Consider the following 21,254-nt stretch of genomic DNA (forward strand, 5'->3'; position numbering starts at 1 on the left):
ATCAAACACAGAGTAGAAGCCAACAGCAAACCACATCAAGCACAAACCGGAAAACCAGCTATCAGGAAAGGCAGCATGTGCTTGGCAGAGATGCCCTCTTCCAGGACAGGCAGACATGCATTTCAGGGTCATCTCAGGACTCAGACTCATCCACCGGAGCTGACACCAAGCTGCAGAGGGAGGGGGCTTCCAGCACCAGCGCCAGCATTTTGCCCAGCATCAGCTGAGGTCTGTTCTAGGCCCCCGACACCCAGTGCCATTTCAAAGGACAATGCTGTGGTAGGGACATCGCTGGTAACGGCACTAGCAGGACTCTGAGCTTTGGCAAGGCCTCACAGAGGCAGTCGACACCTCTTCTCTCGTCCGAGTGCTCATATCAAATGGCCCCTGGCTGCTAGAGAACACGGGCTTGGAAAGGACCTTCCGCATCGGTCCTGCTAGCACAAGGAGCCACGTCGTTATCTCACCAGTCGAGCACCATTTTAAAACCATTTTGACCACTGCTCCAAAGTGTGTGGGTGGGGGGGTACAGCTCCAGAACCTCACTCCTCAGAGAATTAGAAACCTCTTTCTAATTTCCAGCCTAAATGTATTCATAGCCGTTTATCCCCTTTTATTCTCATGCCATTCTCCTTCAGCTTAAATGCGGGTAGCTCGTCCCCCGGTAGGTACTATCCTCCAGACGTGTGTAACTGCAGACCTAGAGATAAGATTCACACACCATTAACAAACATTTATTGCCCACGAGCTTTGGGGAACTAGGGAGCAAGGCTGAACTCCACTGAGCCCTGCCCAGGGTCTGGGCAGCCATGGTCTTCCTCCAGCGGTGTCACTGCAATGGCTGGGAGCCAACAAACCGCCTTAGTTGTACAGGCAGAAGGCAGAGCAGGGTAGCACCTTAGAGACCGACTGGCTTAGAAAGATGCAAGCTTTCACAGGCAACAGCTGTGCAGTTACTGCTAGACCTGCAGGCTGGGATGCAGTCTGCAGCAGTCCTGAAACCCATCCAACCCGATGATAAATGTCTCAAGGCTGAGGATCTCTCTGAAGAGGGAGCTCTGCAGACAAGCTGAGAGCCTGGGAACACTCTGACGGCAAGGGCTTCGCTGCAACCACATTGCCACAGCAATGCGGCAGGATTTACCTCAACCGCTGCCACAGGAATCCACGAGGACGCGCATCGGCATCCCAGGGATTCCTGGCATTCCTCAGCTGTGAGCTGCCACGGTGGCCCAGAGCTGCACTCCACCCCCCGCACGGCCCTGGCTGAGCAAACGGAGCCTCTGTCCAGATCAAACCTAAGTGGATGTGACACCATCTCCAGTCCAGGGGAGGTCTCCAGGCCTGGCTTTGGCCCCCACATCCTCTAACCACTGCATGTAGGCTGGTGTTGCCAATGACCTGGCCATGGGAATCAAAGCCCTCAGGTCCCAAGTTCACAAACATCCTCAATCCTCAAGCTGAACTTGCCACTGTCAGCTCCCCTCCTGCGCTCTGCCCCTTGCCTCCCTCCCCGCCCGCCTTCCTCTCGCTGTCGTGCTTAACCTCTGTCAGCTGCCTCCACTCACCCCTTCCAAATGCCATCCAAACCGCACGTCTCTTCCTTGGACCCACCCTGACTTTCTGGGTACATTGTGCAGCAAAAAGTAGCCAGCAGTAAAACAGTAAACCCTTCTGAAAGGTGCACGCACGCACACACACACACGTGCACCCATGCATGCACACCTACACAGTGTTGTCTTAGTCAGTCAACACCCAGGGGCACAACCACAACCAGGGTAGCTCACACCACTTGGACCAAATACCTCCGGGGTCTGCAGGCTCACCTGCCACTTCTGCTTCACAGGTTCGTTTGCATTTGGAGGGTGGGGGTCAATTCGCAGCTGGTCGAGCCAGATGTGAGATCCCTGCAGTGAAATATCAGGATCCTGTGGCAACCACGGCTGTGGGGCTGAGCTGCACGTGGTCTTGGCCCTCAGATTTAAATGGCCTTGGCTTTTCAATCCGGGTGTAAAACCCTGGTGCTGCAGACAGAGGTCATGTAGCAATCCAGGAGGTTCAGCTTTTCCAGAGGAAGTACGTTGCATGCGAACCTCGTTGGGCGCAGCCTGTCGCAGCCTCATGCTTCTCCCTCTCAAGGACTGTGCCTGTTTCTCGGGGGCCCTGACTGCGTGCCCTCTCGCAGCTCTACCTGCAAGCATGAGAGCCTGCAGAGCCATGCTGATGTGGGCCAGTCCGTTGGTCACCGCCCCAGTCCCCTGCCACTGCAGCCCCTAACAAAGCCTGGGGGCCAGAGCAGCCTCGACTCCACAGTCCCATTTGCTGCCACGAGAGCTGGGCTGGGCCTGGGCTGGGACAGAAGGGGACTCTGCTTTTCCCTCTTCTCTCCCGGCAAGTGCGACAGACGCCAGGGGTCCGGGGACACAACAAAAATCCCGTCCCAAACTTGTGTGGGCAGATGCTGGGTCTCTCCGACTGCCATAAATCAGAGCTGATATTAGGGCGTAGGACCCACGGTATCAGCACAAGGCTCCTACTAGTTTTCTGGGCAGTGCATGCCTGGCAGTCCTCTAGCCCCCAGCTGACCGCAATAGAGGCTGCAGGGCCCTGGCACAAAGCACTGGGCACTGCCCTGGCCCCTTTCCTCCTTGCGTGGGCTGCGCAGGCTGGAAGGGACACAGCCAGGCTCTGTGCACCGTGGACTCCCGCGCGCCTGCTTGTGTTGGCAGGGAGGAGGAGGAGGAGGGGGAGGAGGAGGAGATCCATTTCCGGTGAAGTGTCGTCATGGAGGTCACAGACAGGAATTCCCTGCGACCCAGCCAGCACCCGCTGACAATCTCCCCCATTCACCGCAGCATCGCACTCCTTCCGTCCGGAGAACTTCTCACTGTTCAGCCGCTGCTGCCGCGGCACAGAGCGCTCAGCCTGTCGAACAGCAGCTCCGCTCTCCCCACGTGTGTACACGGCACGAGCGAGACCTCAGCCCCCCCGCACCGTGGCAGCCAGGCAGTGCAGGGCAGCCCTGTCCCCGGCAACCCCTGGCTGGCATTTTCCACCCCCAAACTGCCCTTGGACTCCCAGGCCAGTAATACATAAGATCCCAGGAACACAGAGGCAGAGGGGGCCCTCGGGCCATCCGGTCAAACCCCTCGTGTTCATAAGCAAACATTATCCTAGGGAACCCCCCAAGCCCCTCTTGAAACCTTCTCACACAACAAGATGCAGCAGGAACACAGTATAACCCCCCAGAGGGTAAGGGGAGAGGAAGGGCAGACAGAGCCAATGCCAGAACAGGGAGCAAGCTGCTGGTTCCCAGGTGCTCAGAGGGTTATACAAAGAGGACCATGCTCCATGCTACAGAAACCCTTGCGGTCTGCGCCAGCCTGACCCGGGGGATAATTCCTTCCCAGTTCCAAATCCGGCGATCAGTCTGACCCTGGGCAGAACAGCAAGACCCTCTGTGTTTCCTAAGTAGCAGCAGAAGAATCAGCAAGCCCTTAATATCCCTCTCAGCCCTAGCTATGGCCAACGTCTCAATGCTCCAAAGGCAGGCAGACCCAGCCCCTCCACCCCACTCTCCCCAGAAAGCAGCAGCATTCACAAAGAGAAAAAAAGCCTTCCTTTTCCCAGCGGGGATGCAAAAGCCCCTAGGCAGGAGATTGCCAGACATCTTCCACACTACAAAAAAGCTCCCTTTATGCCCCAATCAGGGGATCACAACCCTACGACTCTGCAGATCTCACACACTGACTGCTGAGCCAGAAGTCCCAGGTCTAGCCAACCGTCCATTGCACAAACACAGCTAGTTCAGTCTCAAGGCCAGGCCAATTCTTTGCCCTTGCCACTTTGTTTGGAGGACAATTCCAAAACTTCACTCTGCCAATTATCAGAAACCTCATTTCCCATCTGAATTTATCCCAGGCTGGTTTTCCTGTCTTAAAATCTCTTCATCCTTAACAGCCACCCCACAACTGTTCTTGTACAGAGGCATCGTATCCCCTCTCAGCCTCTGCTTGGCAAGCTGAATAAACCAAGCTCCTTTAATCTTCTTTCCTAAGACAAGGTCTCCATGTCCTTCTTTGAACTCATCCCCGTTTAAGTTGGTCTTTTCTGAACACCGGCAACCAAAGCTGCAAGCAGCATTTCAAATGGGCCCTTACCAATGCTGCATAGGATGGTACTAGCACCTCCGTGTGCCTGCTGCTTACATCTCACCTAACACACTCGAGGACTGCAGTACACTTTTCCCCACGTATCCTCCACTGGGGAGAGTGAAGCTGCATCTTCCACTTGGCAGTCAGGAGAGGCTGTGCTTAGCCTGCAGCCCCAGAGCAAGAGAATATTTCTGGTAAGACGACTGGCAGCTAATTCATTGTGGCCTCTAACCCCACTTTATTCAGGTTCACAGTCAACACCCCCTGTGCTCCCCCCGTCCCAGTATTCACGGATTAAAGAGAGCTCCAGGCCAGATGAGCCCATGGTGTTCATCTGCACAGGCCACAGAAATACCGAGCATTAATTCCTGCTTCAAATCCTGTCAAGCCCCACTCAAGCCAACAGCCAGCTTTGACCTGGTCTGGATCTCTTTAAAATCAACACTGGAAGGTTTTCCCTAAGTTTCCAGTAATGGATTTTCTGAATTTTACTAGCTTCAGCTACTGGATCCAATTACACCTCCCTGCTGTACTGAGAAGCCCTTTATCAGAGTTCTCTCCCCTATCTGGACACTCACAGCCAGTGATCAAAACACCCTTAAACTGTCCTCTGATAAGAAAGTTCCTGCAGTCCCTCACTATAGAGCATGCTTCCAACCTTACAGTCAGTCTAATGGCTCTTTTCTGATCCCTCTCCAGTTTATCAACACCCTTCTTGTCTAGACACAGAGCGGGCACAGGACCAGGAGTGGTCACAAACACTGTGCCAAGCACAGAGGTAACAGACCATGCCTGCTCCTACTAGAGATCTCCCTGTGTGTGCATCCAATGGAGCTCAGCTCACGATCCATTCATTAGCTACCACCACCTCCGAATCTTCTTCATCGCTGCTGTTTCCCCGAGGACGAGGACGCAGTCCCCTCCATATTGCAAGTGTTGCCTGCATTCTTCGTCCCCAGACACATGACCTTGCATTTGGCTGCACTGAAATGCCCATTGTTTGCCTCTGCCCAGCTGACAGACCCAGCAAGACGGCTCTGCATCAGGGGCCTGTCCTGACTGCCGTTTCCTATTCCTCCAATCTGCCATCTGCAAACTTTGTTTTTTCCTCCCAAGATGTTGATAAAAAGCATCATGTTGTGTAGGGCCAAGAACTGGTCTGTGAAAGACCTTGCTAGGAACACAGAGTGGAGTAAGAATCCCCCATGCATCATCACATCCTTTGTCCGTTTTGTGAACCAGGTTTTAATGCATTTAATACAGGGGTGGGCAAAATATGGCCCGCGGGCCAGATCTGGACTGCCGAGCGATTCCATCCAGCTTGCGGTGTGTCCCTCGGCCCCACCGCGCCCAGCCACAGAGGGGAACATGGATGTGCAGCTGGTCCCAGCACCCTGGGAGCGGAGGTGAACCTAACAATTCTCCTGTTTAGATCCGAGATAAATTCCTCTTCCTCTGTCAAGGTGAGAATCCCTCGCACTGAATACAATGCCCAAGCTACAAGATGGCTGTTTTCAAATTTTAGAACATCAAAGGATTTTTTAATATGGACGGCATGAGACCCTGCCCCTCCCCTGGCATTCGGCACTCGCCAAAGCCCACCGTGACAATGTGTCCACTCTCCACATGTTCCAGCAGGTGTCTGAGCAGCTGGTCACCTCATCCACTAGCATGGCTTTCTGGTCTGCAACGCCCACAAAGCAGAGTCCCTGCCTCATGCTTGGTCTGCTCGTCTCAGCCGTCTGCAATGAGTAAATGTTATTGCTGCTCCGACAGCCCGGGGGCCTCTGGGCATCCCCTCCCAGGAGAGGCCAGGCCTGTGCATCTCGACACCTTCTTCTGCCTCCCTGATCAACAGCTGACCCCTTCCTCTGAGGAGCGCCCCTGCGGGACCCTCACTCTGTTCCAACTCAAACCATGAGCCATTCCCAGCGAGAAAGGCCAGGACACCTGCTAGCAAACGAAGCCTTGGACAGGGCAGAAACCAGTGTCCCTGCCAGAAGGTGTGCAACAGGGAGCTGTCACGGACCAGCACAACCCAGAAGCTATGCGACTCTGGGTAGCATCCCTCAACCCCTGCCACTGTCGCCTCTCCCAGCCCCAGAACAGTACGCTGTCTGTGTGATTGTCCACCCCTTCCTTTACCTTCCCTTCCCCCACGAGGCAACCTCATCTGCCTTAGAGAAACCTGGGGCCACAAGATGCCTGCAAACTCCATGGAGCACAAGGGCTCCCAATGTCTAACCATGCCAGCAAGTCTTTGCTTACCAAGAAACTCAGCTACCCAAAGTGCCTTGGGCAAGCCAGCAGAGAGCAGCCCATTTCCAATGCTACAGGCCACAGAGAAGGGACTGCACAAGCACGGTGGGGTTAGCGGAAACACTGCAATATGCAGAAGCACATAAACAGCTTTCTTCTTCAATTTTCAGTTCCCATCAGGACAGGAAGCTGCAGCAATCTGCCCACAAAGCTGCAAGCTGGATAAGGGCTGGCCTAGCCTGAAAATAGCATGAGCTGTAGGCACAGTTCCCTGGGCAACTCGACTCCTAACCTCACAAGCATACGGGGATGGAGTGTACTCGTATGCCACAGCTGTGGTGCCCGTCAGTGCAGGGTAAGGAAGCTGGACGCTGGATTCAGACTCATCTCCTAGCACGTTCTTCCCGGCCGGGCATCGGCTCTGGAGGAAGCCCTGGAGACATCCCCCTGCCACTAAACAAAGCAAACGGCCACTTGTGAGCAGAGCGGGATGGCAACCTGACCATCCCCATCTCTGCGCACGCTGGGACCAGGTGAAGGCTCCCAGAGCGCAGAGAAGCCTTCCCAAGTCAAAGGCAGGACAAGCACCACCAGCCTGCACTCCTTTCTTCCAGTGCTCGGCATTTACACAAGTACCCCCATCGCACAGCACAGCTGCCTTCTGTCTCTCTCTCAGGGATGCCTCTGTCCTAGGCTTTAAAAGAGCAATTTTCTGATCTCTCAAGGTCAGCTTCAAAGTTGGGCTCCATGAATCATGGAGAAGTGTTCAGGTCATGGTCCTTGGCATGAATATTAGGCTCTGTTTCTTGTGCTGTTTCCATTTCCATTGCAAATAACAGGAAGCAAATTATTGGGTGGTATTTGTAATGAAGAACCAGTGGGAACAGCCAAGGACAAAAGCCCTTTGTAGGGCAGAGGCAAAAAGGCGCATCTGAGCAGGAAAGGAAGAAACGCGTCACAGAAGCTCAGAAGATAAAAAAGCAGATTATGGGAGAAAAAAAAAAACAATAGATGAATTAGCTTGAAACATTTCATTTAAAAAGTCTTTGCATCATCAAGAATAGAGTGTGAGCGCACCTTCCTCGGGCTCAGGGTCAGCTGGGGATTGTATTTCCTGGGTGGAACGAACTTGTGAAGGAGGTTACATCAGCTACCTACCACTAACGGGATGGGTGGAAGAGAGCTCCACATTACGCAAAGTGCTAGCATCGGGACGTCAGCCCAGGAGCACTGAAGCTCAAGTCTGATATGCAGTGTCTTTTATGAGACGCAGGCAGGGGACAGTGAGACCTAGGGAGCCAGGGGACATAGCAAAGGGTGCGCTGCAGGTCTGATGTAGGAGGAGCTGCTACAGAGCTGCCTGCACGCTGCTCATCACTGGGGCATCCAAGCAACTGAAGACCTGCATGAAGCTTCCCTGAAGCTTGATGCTGTCGGGACACAACAGCCAGCAACATGTTACGCCCGAGTGATCCGCCGTGCTCACCAGAAAGCAGGAAAACACTCAATGCCCCAAAACGCAACACCAGCACAGGCCCCTGCCAGGTCACGGCTACAAAACGCACTGTGCTTTCTGCAACATCTGCCTCCAATTTCCTGCCTTGATTAGTCTCCTGCTTGGTCCATCCTGCTCAGAGATGCAGTTCCACATACTCCAGACCAAAGTCATAGCAGCACATGGTGACCGCAGCTGGACAGTGCTAGAACCAAGCGAGCTGTAGGACAGACCATCCCGGGAATGCCAGCAGAGACAAAGACCAGCTAGGGAAAGGGCTCAAGGGATTTCTAACGCAGAGCCAAGCTGCTGAATAATCCTGTCCTGGCCCAGCCTGGTAGCAGGGATAGCCCCCAGCAGCCAGGGAGCCTGGTCCAGGGGAACGGCAGGCACAGATTTGTACCCTCCCCAGCCATAGCACCATGCCTTCTGGCTTCCCCACAAGCCCCTCAGGTCTGCGCCAGAATAAGACTGTCCCTTGGCTGGAGGAGGCCCTGGGCCTGGGTCCCAGAGGAGCCTGGATGCCAGATACTATCCCACAGCGCAATGCGATGACAGAGGCTCATACGTGGATCCCCCCCTGCCTCCGGCAGGAATGACAGGAATGAGAAGGGCAATGGCAAGCAGGTCTGGGGCAGGAGAGCTAAGACACGCTTCTCAGCGAGTGGGCTCAGAGAAGACTCTGGACCTTCAATGGCCCAGGGACTCAGCTGCTCTGTAAGCTTGTCCTGTGAGTTCGAGTGCCGTGTGATGCCCAGGCAGCAGGAAACTCTAACTTATGCTGGGGCTAAGCTGGATCTAACGGGTACAACCATGGTCTTGCTCCACTTTCTCCTACCCCGCACTTCCAGCACCCGGTGAAGCACAGCTGAATTCAAGATGTAAGTTTTCTGCTTTTCTCAAAACATGCCCAGATGTTGTCATTCCTCTTAAGGACCAGCCACAAGACCCAGCACAAAATAACAGTGGGAGGCGGGCAGTGCCATGAGTGGTACCAGGCTGCAAAAGGCTTTGCAATTGGATCACATCCATCCAGACACGGGATCCTACTGCAAGACTTTCTCCTACTACAGCCAGAGGAGGAAAGGAAAGAAAGAAAACTACGCTGCACCCACTCGTGCTGACTTATGCAGAGATCCCCATAACCACAGGAAGGCAAAGATCTGGGTGAGCCGTGATGAGCCCCAGCACAGACTCCTAGAACAGCCTGGCACAGTCACGATTTCTCCGCCCCCCACCCCCAATTAATTAAAAGCTGGCTGTGATAGGAGCCCTGTTGTACAGGTTGAGAACTGCACAAAAGCCTGGAAACCAAAAGCAGCTGGCGGATGGGGCAGGAGGGGCAGGGGATGGCATTAGAGAAACTCTGGTCTAACAGCTTTAAGGCAGACATGGAAAAGGAATTAAAAGAAACTGTTGCTTTCGCAACATTCATGGGAAGGAGCTGCCCACGCAGTGCAGGCAGAGAAGGAAATCTGGTTCTCGCACCAGATGACAAAGCTAACCTATTTAACAATTTCTTTGCCTCCATTTTTCTGAGCAGGGACAGGGACATCCCCCACACCGGGATCCCTGACGGACCCAGGGGAGGCACAGCCAGGCCCAGGGTCAGCAAGAACCTAGTCGGGGAACTCCTGGAGGGCCTGGGCGTGTTCAAATCAGCAGGTCCTGCCGATCTCCACCCCAGGGTGCTGAGGGAATTGCAGAGGTCATTGCGGGACCCCGGCACGGCTCTACAAGCACTCGTGGTGCTCTGGCGAGGTGCCGGAGGACTGGAAAAGGGCCAGTGTGGTTGCCATTTTCAAAAAAGGGAGGAAGGAGGACCCAGGAAACTACAGGCCTGTTAGTCTTACCTCGGTCCTGGGGAAGCTTTTTGAGAGAGTTATCCTGGCACATGTCCACGAGGGGCCAGAAGGGGAGTGTATGCTCAGGGGCAACCAACACGGTTCGTTCGAGGCAGGTCCTGTCAGACCAACCCGGTGGCCTTCTACGACCAGGTCACACAATCCCTGGATGCAGATGTCGCGGTGGACGTAGTCTTTCTGGACTTCAGGAAGGCCTTCGACACAGTCTCTCACCTCATTCTCATTAAAAAACTCCAGGACTGTGGCGTTGACACCTACACAGTGAGATGGGTCGCCAACTGGCTGGAGGGCCGCACCCAGAGAGCGGTGGTGGACGGGTCCCATTCGAGCAGGAGGGCTGTGGGCAGCGGGGTCCCCCAGGGCTCTGTCCTTGGGCCCGCACTGTTCAACATCTTCATCAGCGACTTGGACGAGGGGGTGAAAAGCACCTTGTTCAAATTTGCAGACGACACTAAGATGTGGGGGGAGGTGGGCACGCTGGAAGGGAGGAATAGGCTGCAATCGGACCTGGACAGGTTACAGGGGTGGGCGTATGAGAACAGGATGTGTTCAACACTGACCAGTGCAAGGTGCTGCACCTGGGGAGGAAGACCCAGCAGCATACCTACAGGCTGGGGAACTCCCTTCTCGTCAGTGCAGAGGCAGAAAAGGACCTTGGAGTCATTATTGATGCCAGAATGAACACGGGCCGACAGTGTGGGGACATGGTCAGGAAGGCCAACCGCACCTTGTCGTGCATCCACAGATGCATCTCGAGCAGGGCCAAGGAGGTGATCCTCCCCCTCTACGTGGCACTGGTCAGGCTGCAGCTGGAGTACTGCATCCAGCTCTGGGCACCACACTTCAGGAGGGATGTGGACAGCATGGAGAGGGGCTAGAGGAGGTCACCTGCATGGTCAGGGGGCAGCAGGGCAGGCCCTACGAGGAGAGGCGACGGGACCTGAACCTGTTCAGCCTCCACAAGAGAAGGCTGAGGGGATCTGGTGGCCGTTTACAAACCAGAGGGGACCAGCAGGCATTGGGGGGGTCCCCGTTCCCCCCAAGCACTCCCAGGAGTGACTAGAAATACTGGTCACAAGCTGGCAGAGGGCAGATTCAGACTAGACATCAGGAGGCGCGACTTCACTGTCAGGGCGGCTAGGACCTGGAACCAACTTCCAAGAGAAGTGGTGCTGGCTCCGACCCTGGGGGGCTTTAAGAGGAGGCTGAATGAACACCTTGCCGGGGTCGTTTGCCCCCAGTACTCTTTCCTGCCAGGGCAGGGGTCCGACTTGATGATCTGCTCAGGTCCCTTCCGACCCGACCAACTATGAAACTATGAAGTAACTTCCAGGAGATGGAGGGAGCTTGCAACCCTGGCCAGCACCGTGACACACCGGCTGGAAAAACACAGCTGGCAAGCCTGGAGGAAAAGCAACCCGAACTCCAGACACTCAGAGTCAGGAACCAAGGGTCTGGCCATGCCCACAAGACCCCAACAGGAAGAGGAAGCAGCAAATCTAGGAGGCATCTGCAAAGCGGCATGGCTCAACACAGCAGAATTCAGGCCTCATGTCGCCCCAGAAGGAAACGGCTGTCCCAGGAGAGGCCCAGGCCTGTTCACGTGCCTGCAGCCCGCTCACAGCACAGGCAGCGTGTGAGAACAGTTCGCATGTGCATACAATTCCTGCGAAGCCTGGAGCAGCTGTGGTCGCCCAAGGAGAGCGCCCGAGAGCTACCCAGGCACTGTCCTTGGGAGACAGGGAATGGCTGGGACAGGCGCCGCAGTGCTACTCGCCTTCCTCTGGCACTTTGGATCTGGGGCGCTCAGGAGCTGCCAGCCTCTCACAGCTACACAGATTAGCATTTGCACATATGCGAGACAAAATGCCCACAAACATGACCGAGGTTCACCAAGCCCCTGGGAGGGAATTACCAGGGAACGCCCTTACGTGTAGACTGAGGCACAGAGCGGGGAGAAGCCCCAGGTCCTTGCAGGTGGTGTGGGTGCTTGGCAGACGCAGGGACTACATTTAGGCACTGAATCAGTCTCCTGGGGAGAGACCTGCACCCCTGTGCTGAGGAAGGCAAGCGAGTGAACTTTGTGACCACCCGAGCACTAGAAATAGCTGGCTGGAGGGGCCTGCTGCACGACTGAGCAAGGGACTGTAGGCTCAGCACCTGCAGACATACCGTGTGTCCCAGCCTCACCAGTGATCGAGGGCCCCCACTGCTCCGTCTGGAGCTGAGGCTGCTCAGCCTCACTCCGGACTGCTTCGTTCCTCGAGGGTGGAGAGCATCGCACTCCACTGACTGGTATTTGACAGTTTGGGGCAGAAAGCAAAGTCCTTTGTGTCTCATTAAGATTAAAGCTTGGTCTCAGGTCAGCACTTAGAACAGTTCACTGGTCCTGAAAACGTTAAGTTCAGATCCCACCGCAAATGTGTCTGCTTTGGCCAAGCAGGAAAAGGCAGGCAGAGAAGTCTGCACATCTCATTGCATCACAGTCAGAGCCTGCCGAGAGTCTTCCCTTGCCCAAGCGCAGAGCTGGTGCTCCACCCTCGTCCTGCCACATGCTTACAGCGTGTTCCTCGATGCTCCCCTCCTCCATGCCTCGTCCCCCTTAGCACTGATGACCCCAGACTCCCCCAGTCCTTTACCTGCCTCCCAATCACCCCACTGGCACTGGCCTGTCTTGGGGAGGATCCTTCTCAGTCCCTCCAAGATTGACTTGGCCACAGTCACTCCACAAGTCATGGGCAGAAACAGGAGCAGAACCCAGGACAGGAGCCAGGGACAGACCCTGACCCCATCTAAGGGCTCTATCCCCCCAGCCCACCAGCTCCCTGCCCCCTCTACTCTTCCCACAGACAGAGTCTGGGGCTGGAGCTGGGAAGTGTAACAGGGGCCAGCACTGCTTTCCCTTTTGTGCTGCCACTGTTACCAGAGTCAGAGACCACCGCAGCAGTAATCGGTGACCGGTTTCATGCTCCTCCGAGCCCTTTGGGAAGAAAGATAGTAGTGCACTGGGAGCCACCACAAGGCAGAAGAGGCTTCCCCATCTGAACAGCTGGCCCACCTTCCCCGAGCTCCATGAGCAGTTCAGGCCGGCGGACCACAAGGGCTGCAATCAGTTGCATGGAGCATGGCACATTCCCCGACTCCTCCTTAGAGAAAAGGGGGCAGTTTCCCAGGCTCAGCTCCCTCACACGATGCTGATCCCAAGGGCTCAGACCACAGTCTCCAACAGCAGAAAAAGCAGGGGGAAAGCCAATTTCCAGCCACAATCCTTTAAACTCCTACTTTGATGGATCAAAATGCTTCCATCGTGGCTGAGCTGCCTCGTGTGAACACGCTCATCCCCGCTCTGGGAAACAGACCCAGAATCAGAAGCAAAACCAGCCCCACGGCTGCTGGAAGTAACCACAGTGGAGGCCTGCTGCGCTCCCACCAGGTTTGTTACTTCTATTGCCATAGTGCCAAGCAGCCCCCGCCGCAGGCTGGGACCCCCTGCGCTTGGCTCTGCTCGCACACTGCACAAGACGCTGGTGCCGGCCCAGGTGTGGGATGGGAGAGCTGTGGGGAAGGTCTGAAGGGTGACGAGGCAGCCACACAGACATGCACACGCTGTTACAGGTAGCAGAACAGCAGAGGAACACGCGAGAAGGCGGCAGCTCCCCAGTCTAGCGGCAGGCAATGGACTTCGGTATCATGGGCTGAGCAGAGGAGGGAGGTGGCCTCTGAGCATGGACAGGGAGACAAAAGGTAGAGCGGCAGGGGCTGCAAAGGTGCTTACTGCGATAGGGGAGGTGGAGCCATGGAGGTTTGTGGAGGAAGGCTAGGAAACGACCCAGTCTTTGCAGCAGTGACTTGCTTGGAGGGAGAAACCTTCTCCAGAAGTGAGTGATGCAGCTGGCTCTCATATCCATGGCCCAGGTGGACAAGGAACTGAACAGACAGGCATCATCTCCTAGAGGCCAAAGCAGCGCTGAGCTCTGTCACATTCTCCAGCCATTTTCACGTCTGGTTTTAAATGCCCAAAGCAACAGGGTTTTCCCCTTCCGGAAGGAGGGTAGGGGGGCAACTCCACCTCCCAGGTCACCTCACCACCATCCGAACTGCTCTGGCATTCGGCTCAAAGGATCCTGCACATAAGCCATGTCCACTACTTTGGTTTCCAACCCCTGATGCCCACCTGAATAAGCTACCCCCACCCTGTGGGCCTGGTCCCCCACCCCTGCTCATGCTCCTCAGGTGTCACCGCACGCAGTGCCCAGCTGTGGGAGTGAGAGCAAGGCTGGTGCAAGGGGGCCGCGAGACAAGTGCTCAGCCCCTCTGGGGAATGCCCGGCGTGCACAATCGCTGCGGCGCTCTGAGCACAGGTGTCGTGGTGGAAGGGGGGCTCAGGCTAGTGGCTGCCGTGATTCTGTGCACTACAACGTCAAAGCAGAGCCCTGCAAACTGCACTCTAGTGCAGGGAAGGAGCCTCCGCCGTGCCACTGCACTAGGCTTCCCCTCCCGGCACCACGCACGGCTTGTGTACACAGGCCAGAATGGCAGACTTCCCTGCTGCAGTTAGTCACTGTGAACGTGTGATCCACCTGCCATCCCCTGTCCCTCCACATTTCCTTCAGACACACAGATTGCCCAGACTTCTGCCTTCTGCGTTTCCAGTCATTTCTTCTAGCTGCATTAGCTGCATCTTCCCAAGCTGGCTCTAAGCTTAGTGCTTGCTGTCCACGCTGCCAGCAATTTGAGGTTCTCTTGGATTCTCTCTCTGCCCTTGCCAGTTTCATTAACATGCTCCTGGTCCCCTGCAGACGGTTCAGCTGAGCCAACACGGGGGAGTATCTCCCGTGCAGGACTCTTGGCAAGCTATACCTCTACCCGCTAGCCCGCACTTCTCTGGGCAGCAGGGGATGCAAGTCACGTGCTCGAGCTCATACTGTGCCTCCACATTTGTGATGCAGATTTGGCAGCTGGCCTATTATGGACCTTCTGCACACCTGGAAAAATAGAGAGTGCCTCCTGGGGTTGCCTCCCTCCTCTCCGCTGGCCCTGCGCCGTTCCATCCCGAGGAAGGGTGCACAATGCTCAAGAGATGGTCACGTACTACAGTAAGAGGCACCAGTACCAGATCCAGAAGGTGGGTTTTGAGTTAATCCTGCCCGATGACCAGGAGGAGATGACTCAACTCCAACTTCTGGGAACAGACACATCTTATTAACATGGCTGCAGTTTGCTGCGAGTATCAGCTATAGCTGTCGTGGCATGGTGGAAGCTGATCATCTGGAGCTGTCAGAGTGGCCTGGACACATCCTTATTTCCCTATTTTTCCTATAACAGAGGGCACAGACTCCCCACTCTGCCATTTAGGTAACGAGCTCTATAAGCTTATTCTATTTTATTCATCAATTTTAATTGATCTAGTCTGCATGACACAGGGCAACAAAGTTAACCCAGATACTGCAACACTGAGGCCAAAAACTGGGATTTGACTGTATCAGACAGGCACCCAGTCTAGATCCGAAGACAGCTAAAAGCTGAGACGCTACCGCTTCCCTTGGGAGCTCGTTCTGCTGGGTATTCGCTCTCGCTCCTATAATCTTGCACCTTATTTGTACTTCGAATGTTTCTGCTTCAGCTTCCAACTGCTAGTTCTTGTTCTGCATTTCGCTGCTGGATTAAAAAAGCCTCTGGCACCTGACATCCCTCCCTGGAAAGGAACTTACACACTGTAATCGAGTCACCTCTCTATTATTGCTGGTGATAAGCTAAACAGAATCATCGAAGAAAGTCGCGCTGGAAGGGGCTGGGGGTGGGGGGCACATCAACTCCAGCCTACTGCTTGAAGCAGGATCATCCCCATCCAAACCAGCCCGTGCAAGTCCTCATCTAACCTATTCCTAAACCTACACACAATCATGTTGCACAACTACAAGGCACGTTGCCTGAAGACACCAAAAGCCACTAACCTGCCATAGGTAAAAGCAGGGGGCTGGCTGCTACGTGGGGTATTGTAGAGAGAGCCAGCAGATTAAGGCACTTGCTGACAAGGATTTTTCCCCAGGTCACAAAGCCTTCTGGTGACTTTTCAGCAATATCTCCATTTTTTCATTATTCTTTGGAAACTGCAGCCCCCAGAACTGGACATATTTCTCCAGCGTCCGCTTCACCACTGATACATGCAGAGGTAAAGTCATCTTCCTACACCGACTTATGGCTCCTATCTACACACATCCAAGGATTAAATTAACCATTTGGTTGCAGCATCTCACTGACAGTTAGCGTTCTGTTCTTTGGACATTACGAGCCCGAAATCCTTTTCAGAGTCACTGCTCTCCAGAAGACAGTCCCCATTCTGTAAGTACGGCCTCCGTTCTTTTTTGCTAGATGTGACTTGTGTTTTAATACAGTCAAATGCCATGTTGTTTGAATGGGCCCAGCTTCCCCAGCAGCCCCAGTCACTTTCTAATCATGACACCCTCACCCGTCATTACTTGTACTCTAGCAATGTTTGTAGCATCTGCTGAAATGTAATACTCATTTGCAGATCACTGCGGAAAAACGCCAAGAATATCAAGCCTGGCACCAATCCCTGCAGAACTCTGCTAGAAACCCCCTCTCCCCACCCACGGACGGTCCTCACAGGTAACTGCTTTTGAGATGGTCAGTTATCGAGTCCTTCACCCATCGCCCATTCTGTTAATATTGCACACAGCTTATTTTCATCAGAAAATCGTGCAGAACAAGTCAAGCAACTATGCGTACTAAATGTACACTATCACTGTTATCAACCACATCTCAAAGAATGAGATCACGTTTATATGGGAATTCAGGAAGTAAGAGTGGAGCAGGTCTGCTAAGGAAGTGAATCCAGTTTCCTGGCCCTTTGGCAGCCACACCATAGAATTGCAGGCATTTATTGGGCTCCCACCAGTTAGCATTTTCCCTCACTGCTCCTTTTATGAGGCTGTTCCAAAAATCTCACTGCTCTGATGGAAAAATTTTTCTTTTCTCCTGCCTAAAATTACTCATGGCCAATTTATATCTATGTCTTCTTATGCCACATTGCGCATTTGCTTAAATGAATCCTCCTCTTCAAGGGTGTTTATTCCTCAAAGAATTTACAGCGGAAAGATCTCCTCTCTGGGTCTCCATGTTGCTAGAGTAAACACGGAGCAATATGCTTTAGTTTTCTTGCTTCTTGGATTCACGCACCCTGAACGCTCGTCCCATCTTCTGGAATTTCCCCGGTATTCCAAGACTTGTTCAAAATTAACATCCATGGGCCAGAGACCTCCTCGACTAGTTTTCTGGGCCTGTTAATGTAAGTCTGCATCCTGAGAAATTAAATATTGCTCAGTTTCTGGTAACTACTTCATAATGCGATTCAATTTCATTATCTCGCTTCTTTCCAAATGTAGAATTGAAACGTTTATCAAGTGTTTCTGCCTTTTCTGAATCATCATTGACAATAACTCCACCTCCACCTAGTAATGGGCACGTACCAGTTAGCATATATTTTATTCCTAATATACTTTAAAACACTTTTCAATTGCCTGTGTCCTTCCAGCCACAGATTTTCCCCTCTTGTCTTTAGCTTCATTTATCAATTTTCCTACACTTAGCAATTAATATAAATTAGAAATTTATGCCTATTGCTCCTCTTTCCACTTATTACATATTGATTTGTATTTATAATTGCTGTCCTGTTTTGTTTTGTTTTTTAGCCAGAGCTGTCCCTGTTCTGGACTGCAGATTGTGGCTTTTTGGCTGCCTGATGAGCTCTCCTTAAATGCTCCCAATTTTCATTTGGGAAAACCACGCTCTCTCCAATCTCTCAGTCCTGATCCTCAAAGGAAACTTATAGTTTCATAGTTGGTCGAGTCGGAAGGGACCTGAGCAGATCATCCAGTCCGACCCCCTGCCATGGCAGGTAAGGATGCTGGGGTCAAACGACCCCGGCTAGGTATCTATCTAGTCTGCTTTTAAAGCCCCCCAGGGTCGGAGCCAGCAGCACTTCGCTTGGAAGTTGGTTCCAGGTCCTAGCCGCCCTGACAGTGAAGTCGCGCCTCCTGATATCTAGTCTGAATCTACCCTCTGCCAGCTTGTGACCATTACTTCTAGTCACTCCTGGTAGTGCTCGGGGGAACAGGGGCTCCCCCAATGCCTGCTGGTCCCCCCTGACTAGCTTGTAACAGGCCAGTAGGTCCCCCCTCAGCCTTCTCTTGTGGAGGCTGAACAAGTTCAGGTCCCGTTGCCTCTCCTCATAGGGTCTGCCCTGCTGCCCCCTGACCATGCGGGTGGCCTCCTCTGAACCCTCTCCATGCTGTCCACATCCCTCCTGACTTACCAAACACTTCCCAGAGACGAGCCTATGAACTCCACTTCCTCAACCTCCTGGATACTCAAAATCATGGACTAAATATAGACTTGGATTTATGACACATTATAACCTGCTTGACATCTGACTGCCCAGGTACTTCTCCACTCTTCACCCTCTTCTCTCCCCCGACCCAGCCTGTCTCTCACCTATGGACTCCTCAATCTACATCTTCACTGACTTTCCATCTTGCGTGCAGCCCAGCCCGGCCCGGCCCAGCCCTGGCTTCTTTACTTTTCATTCCATCCAGGAAGGGCACACGCCGACTGCAGAAACTTCCTCAGCCTGACAAAGGGTTTTTGAACCCTAAAGCTTGCTTGAAAATTGTTTTCCAACTATTTAAGTTGGTCTAATAAAAGATATCAGATTCACCCAAAGAACCTTGTCTGCCCAATTTTCATTCACACTTTTTGTCCAGGTTTCTCCTCCCGATGAAATTAACTCATAATCTGACCTTCCTTCAAGAAGTTCAGCCACCACCAGACACTCATATTACCTCTATTTCTCCATGTGGACGTACTCAAGTCACGATTACTTGTGTCTGGGCAACTTCCAGTTGTAAGTCCAGTAATTAATTCTCATTCATCTGTCATGACGTCCAAAATAGTTACTGCTTATTGGATGCAGTATGTTTTGTGTTATAACATCATCTATGGCTTTTAGACGCCCTAAGGATGGTTTACTACAGGCCCCAGGAGACCTCCAACATGTGCCTCCCAGACTAGAGGGAGACGCTCATCTTGCTCTTTGGTCTGACTCTGAGGCCTGCGCCATCCCCTGGCAGAGCCCCCTCCTTGGCTTTCTTAGTCCATCTATCCAAACCACAGTCACGTCTAACTGGACACTCTCTGGACAGACAGCCCAAGCAGCAAGTCTTCCTCACCGAGTCCTGCATTTGGAAAAACACGCATGCAGCCCACTCATTTCCTGCCATTGCCTGCACAGGTAGGAAATCCTTCCGCTGGGTGCATGCATCTCATCATCCGGTTTTCTGCTGCTTTTTGCCAAACGCAGCCACACAGTAAAAGGCATTTTTGGAGATGGTGCTTCATAGATTCATAGATGTTAGAGTCAGAAGGGACCTCAATAGATCATCCAGTCCGACCCCCTGCATAGGCAGGAAAGAGTGCTGGGTCTAGATGACCCCAGCTAGATGCTTATCTAACCTCCTCTTGAAGACCTCCAGGGTAGGGGAGAGCACCACCTCCCTTGGGAGCCCGTTCCAGACCTTGGCCACTCGAACTGTGAAGAAGTTCTTCCTAATGTCCAGTCTAAATCTGCTCTCTGCTAGCTTGTGGCCATTATTTCTTGTAACCCCCGGGGGCGCCTTGGTGAATAAAACCTCACCAATTCCCTTCTGTGCCCCCGTGATGAACTTATAGGCAGCCACAAGGTCGCCTCTCAACCTTCTCTTGCGGAGGCTGAAGAGGTCCAGGTGCCCCAGTCTCTCCTCGTAGGGCTTGGCCTGCAGGCCCTTAACCATACGAGTGGCCCTTCTCTGGACCCTCTCCAGGTTATCCGCATCCCTCTTGAAGTGCGGCGCCCAGAATTGCACGCAGTACTCCAACTGCGGTCTGATAGAGGGGAAGTATCACCTCCTTGGACCTATTCGTCATGCATCTGCTGATGCACGATAAAGTGCCATTGGCTTTTCTGATGGCTTTGTCACACTGCCGACTCACGTTCATCTTGGAGTCCACTAGGACTCCAAGGTCCCTTTCCACTTCCGTGCCACCCCACATGTTTTCATGTTTTCCCCCACACAAATGCTTCCCTGCTACTTCTGGCATCACCAGCTTCCACTGCACATTGGAAGGTGACTTGCATTTCTGCCCCCCAGCTAGAGGCTTGCAGCACCTCTTCCAGGATTAGCTCGGACATTCGCTAGAATTCTTCTGCACGGTCCTTGCTCAAAGCCCCAACACTGGGCAGTCAATTAGACCTTCTTCCTTCCAGTTGCCCGAGTCACAGTGCTCTGCCCTGACAGCTCTTAGACACTCCCTAGGCTGCCTCACCTCCTTTGGTAAAGACACCTCCTTTCGTGCATTGCATTTCCTTTTTGGAACAAAACTTTTTTAGCAACACTTCTGCAGCTATTCTTATCTTCTTCCTCAGCAAAGGCAAACTATATATAAATATTTTCGACTTCTCTCTCCATTGCACAAATTAATAGAATAACCTCCTACTTCACCAATGCCTGCATTAAACCATGAGGTAGTTTGGACCTGGTGGATAGTCTTTCCATCCAGACCATTCGCCGGCTTCCCCAGATTAAAGTCTCAGGGACTGCAGAATTTTGGCATTTGACTGTATTTATGTAGGTGCAAAGGGAATCACCTGCCAATATCCTGTCAGTGTGACAGTGGCAAAGAATCACTTTCTGCAAACACTGATCAAGGAACTTCCTTAGAATAATCAGGACAGTATTATCAGAGTCTCTTTCTGTGTTTCCGTTTCACTGCAAAGCTTCTGCCCAGACCCTTGCCAGTCTCCTATTAGCCTGTATTCCAGCTACATGTTTAAAGAACCCCCATGCAAATCCTTCTACCAGTCTGTACCAGACACCAGGCAGCAGACTAACGTGGGAGTTACCATACAGAGAGTGCAAAATGTCCAGCATGTAAGAATAGATTCAAGCATGGGAACATTTCTACAAAAGGCCGACTATGCCATGTGCCACCAGATTACAAACAGAAACTACAGGACGACACTCCCAGAGATCTTGTCATACACCAAGAAAAGGGGGAACCTCAGTTGTGCTGTCAGCTGCTTGGCAGAAACATTACTGCGGAGCCCAGGCAGCAACACAGGGCAGCTCAGCTGTGTGGGGATACCCTGAAGAGACCCCAAGGAGGCAATATGAGCCCTCATGCCAACGTGCTACAGACAACACCCGTTCAGGGGTCCAAGATGAGGAAGCTCCAATGCCAGCATCAGGGAGGACAGCAGCTGCTAGCTCTGCCAGGAGTCAAGCTTCTGCCAACACCAGGGGCTCAAGAGTCATGCCCTCCACCAGTGACTCAGGAGGTCCCTTCCTGCCCAAGATGCCGCTGTGAGACCCCTTCCGGCTCTGCACCCCAAGCTCCTTGCCCCCCGCGGAAGCAGCACCATGGCAC

The 21,254-nt window shown here is 53.2% G+C and overlaps 1 protein-coding gene across 9 annotated transcripts in view; it reads right to left on the reverse strand.

Annotated features, from left to right (window-relative positions):
- The window catches only part of ENTPD1 (ectonucleoside triphosphate diphosphohydrolase 1), a 50,073-nt gene that overhangs the window by 14,824 nt on the left and 13,995 nt on the right, over nt 1–21,254 (reverse strand). The window contains exon 1 of one of the 9 annotated variants that reach the window (XM_059730305.1): nt 1,827–2,625. The exons of the other annotated variants lie outside the window; for them this stretch is intronic. The gene's annotated coding sequence lies outside the window, so the exon portion shown is untranslated. Of the gene's footprint in view, nt 1–1,826; nt 2,626–21,254 lie in introns of those variants that run through there. 9 annotated transcript variants of the gene reach the window in all.

The sequence above is a fragment of the Alligator mississippiensis genome, chromosome 6, assembly GCF_030867095.1.
Source record: "Alligator mississippiensis isolate rAllMis1 chromosome 6, rAllMis1, whole genome shotgun sequence".
NCBI classification, from domain to species: domain Eukaryota; kingdom Metazoa; phylum Chordata; order Crocodylia; family Alligatoridae; genus Alligator; species Alligator mississippiensis.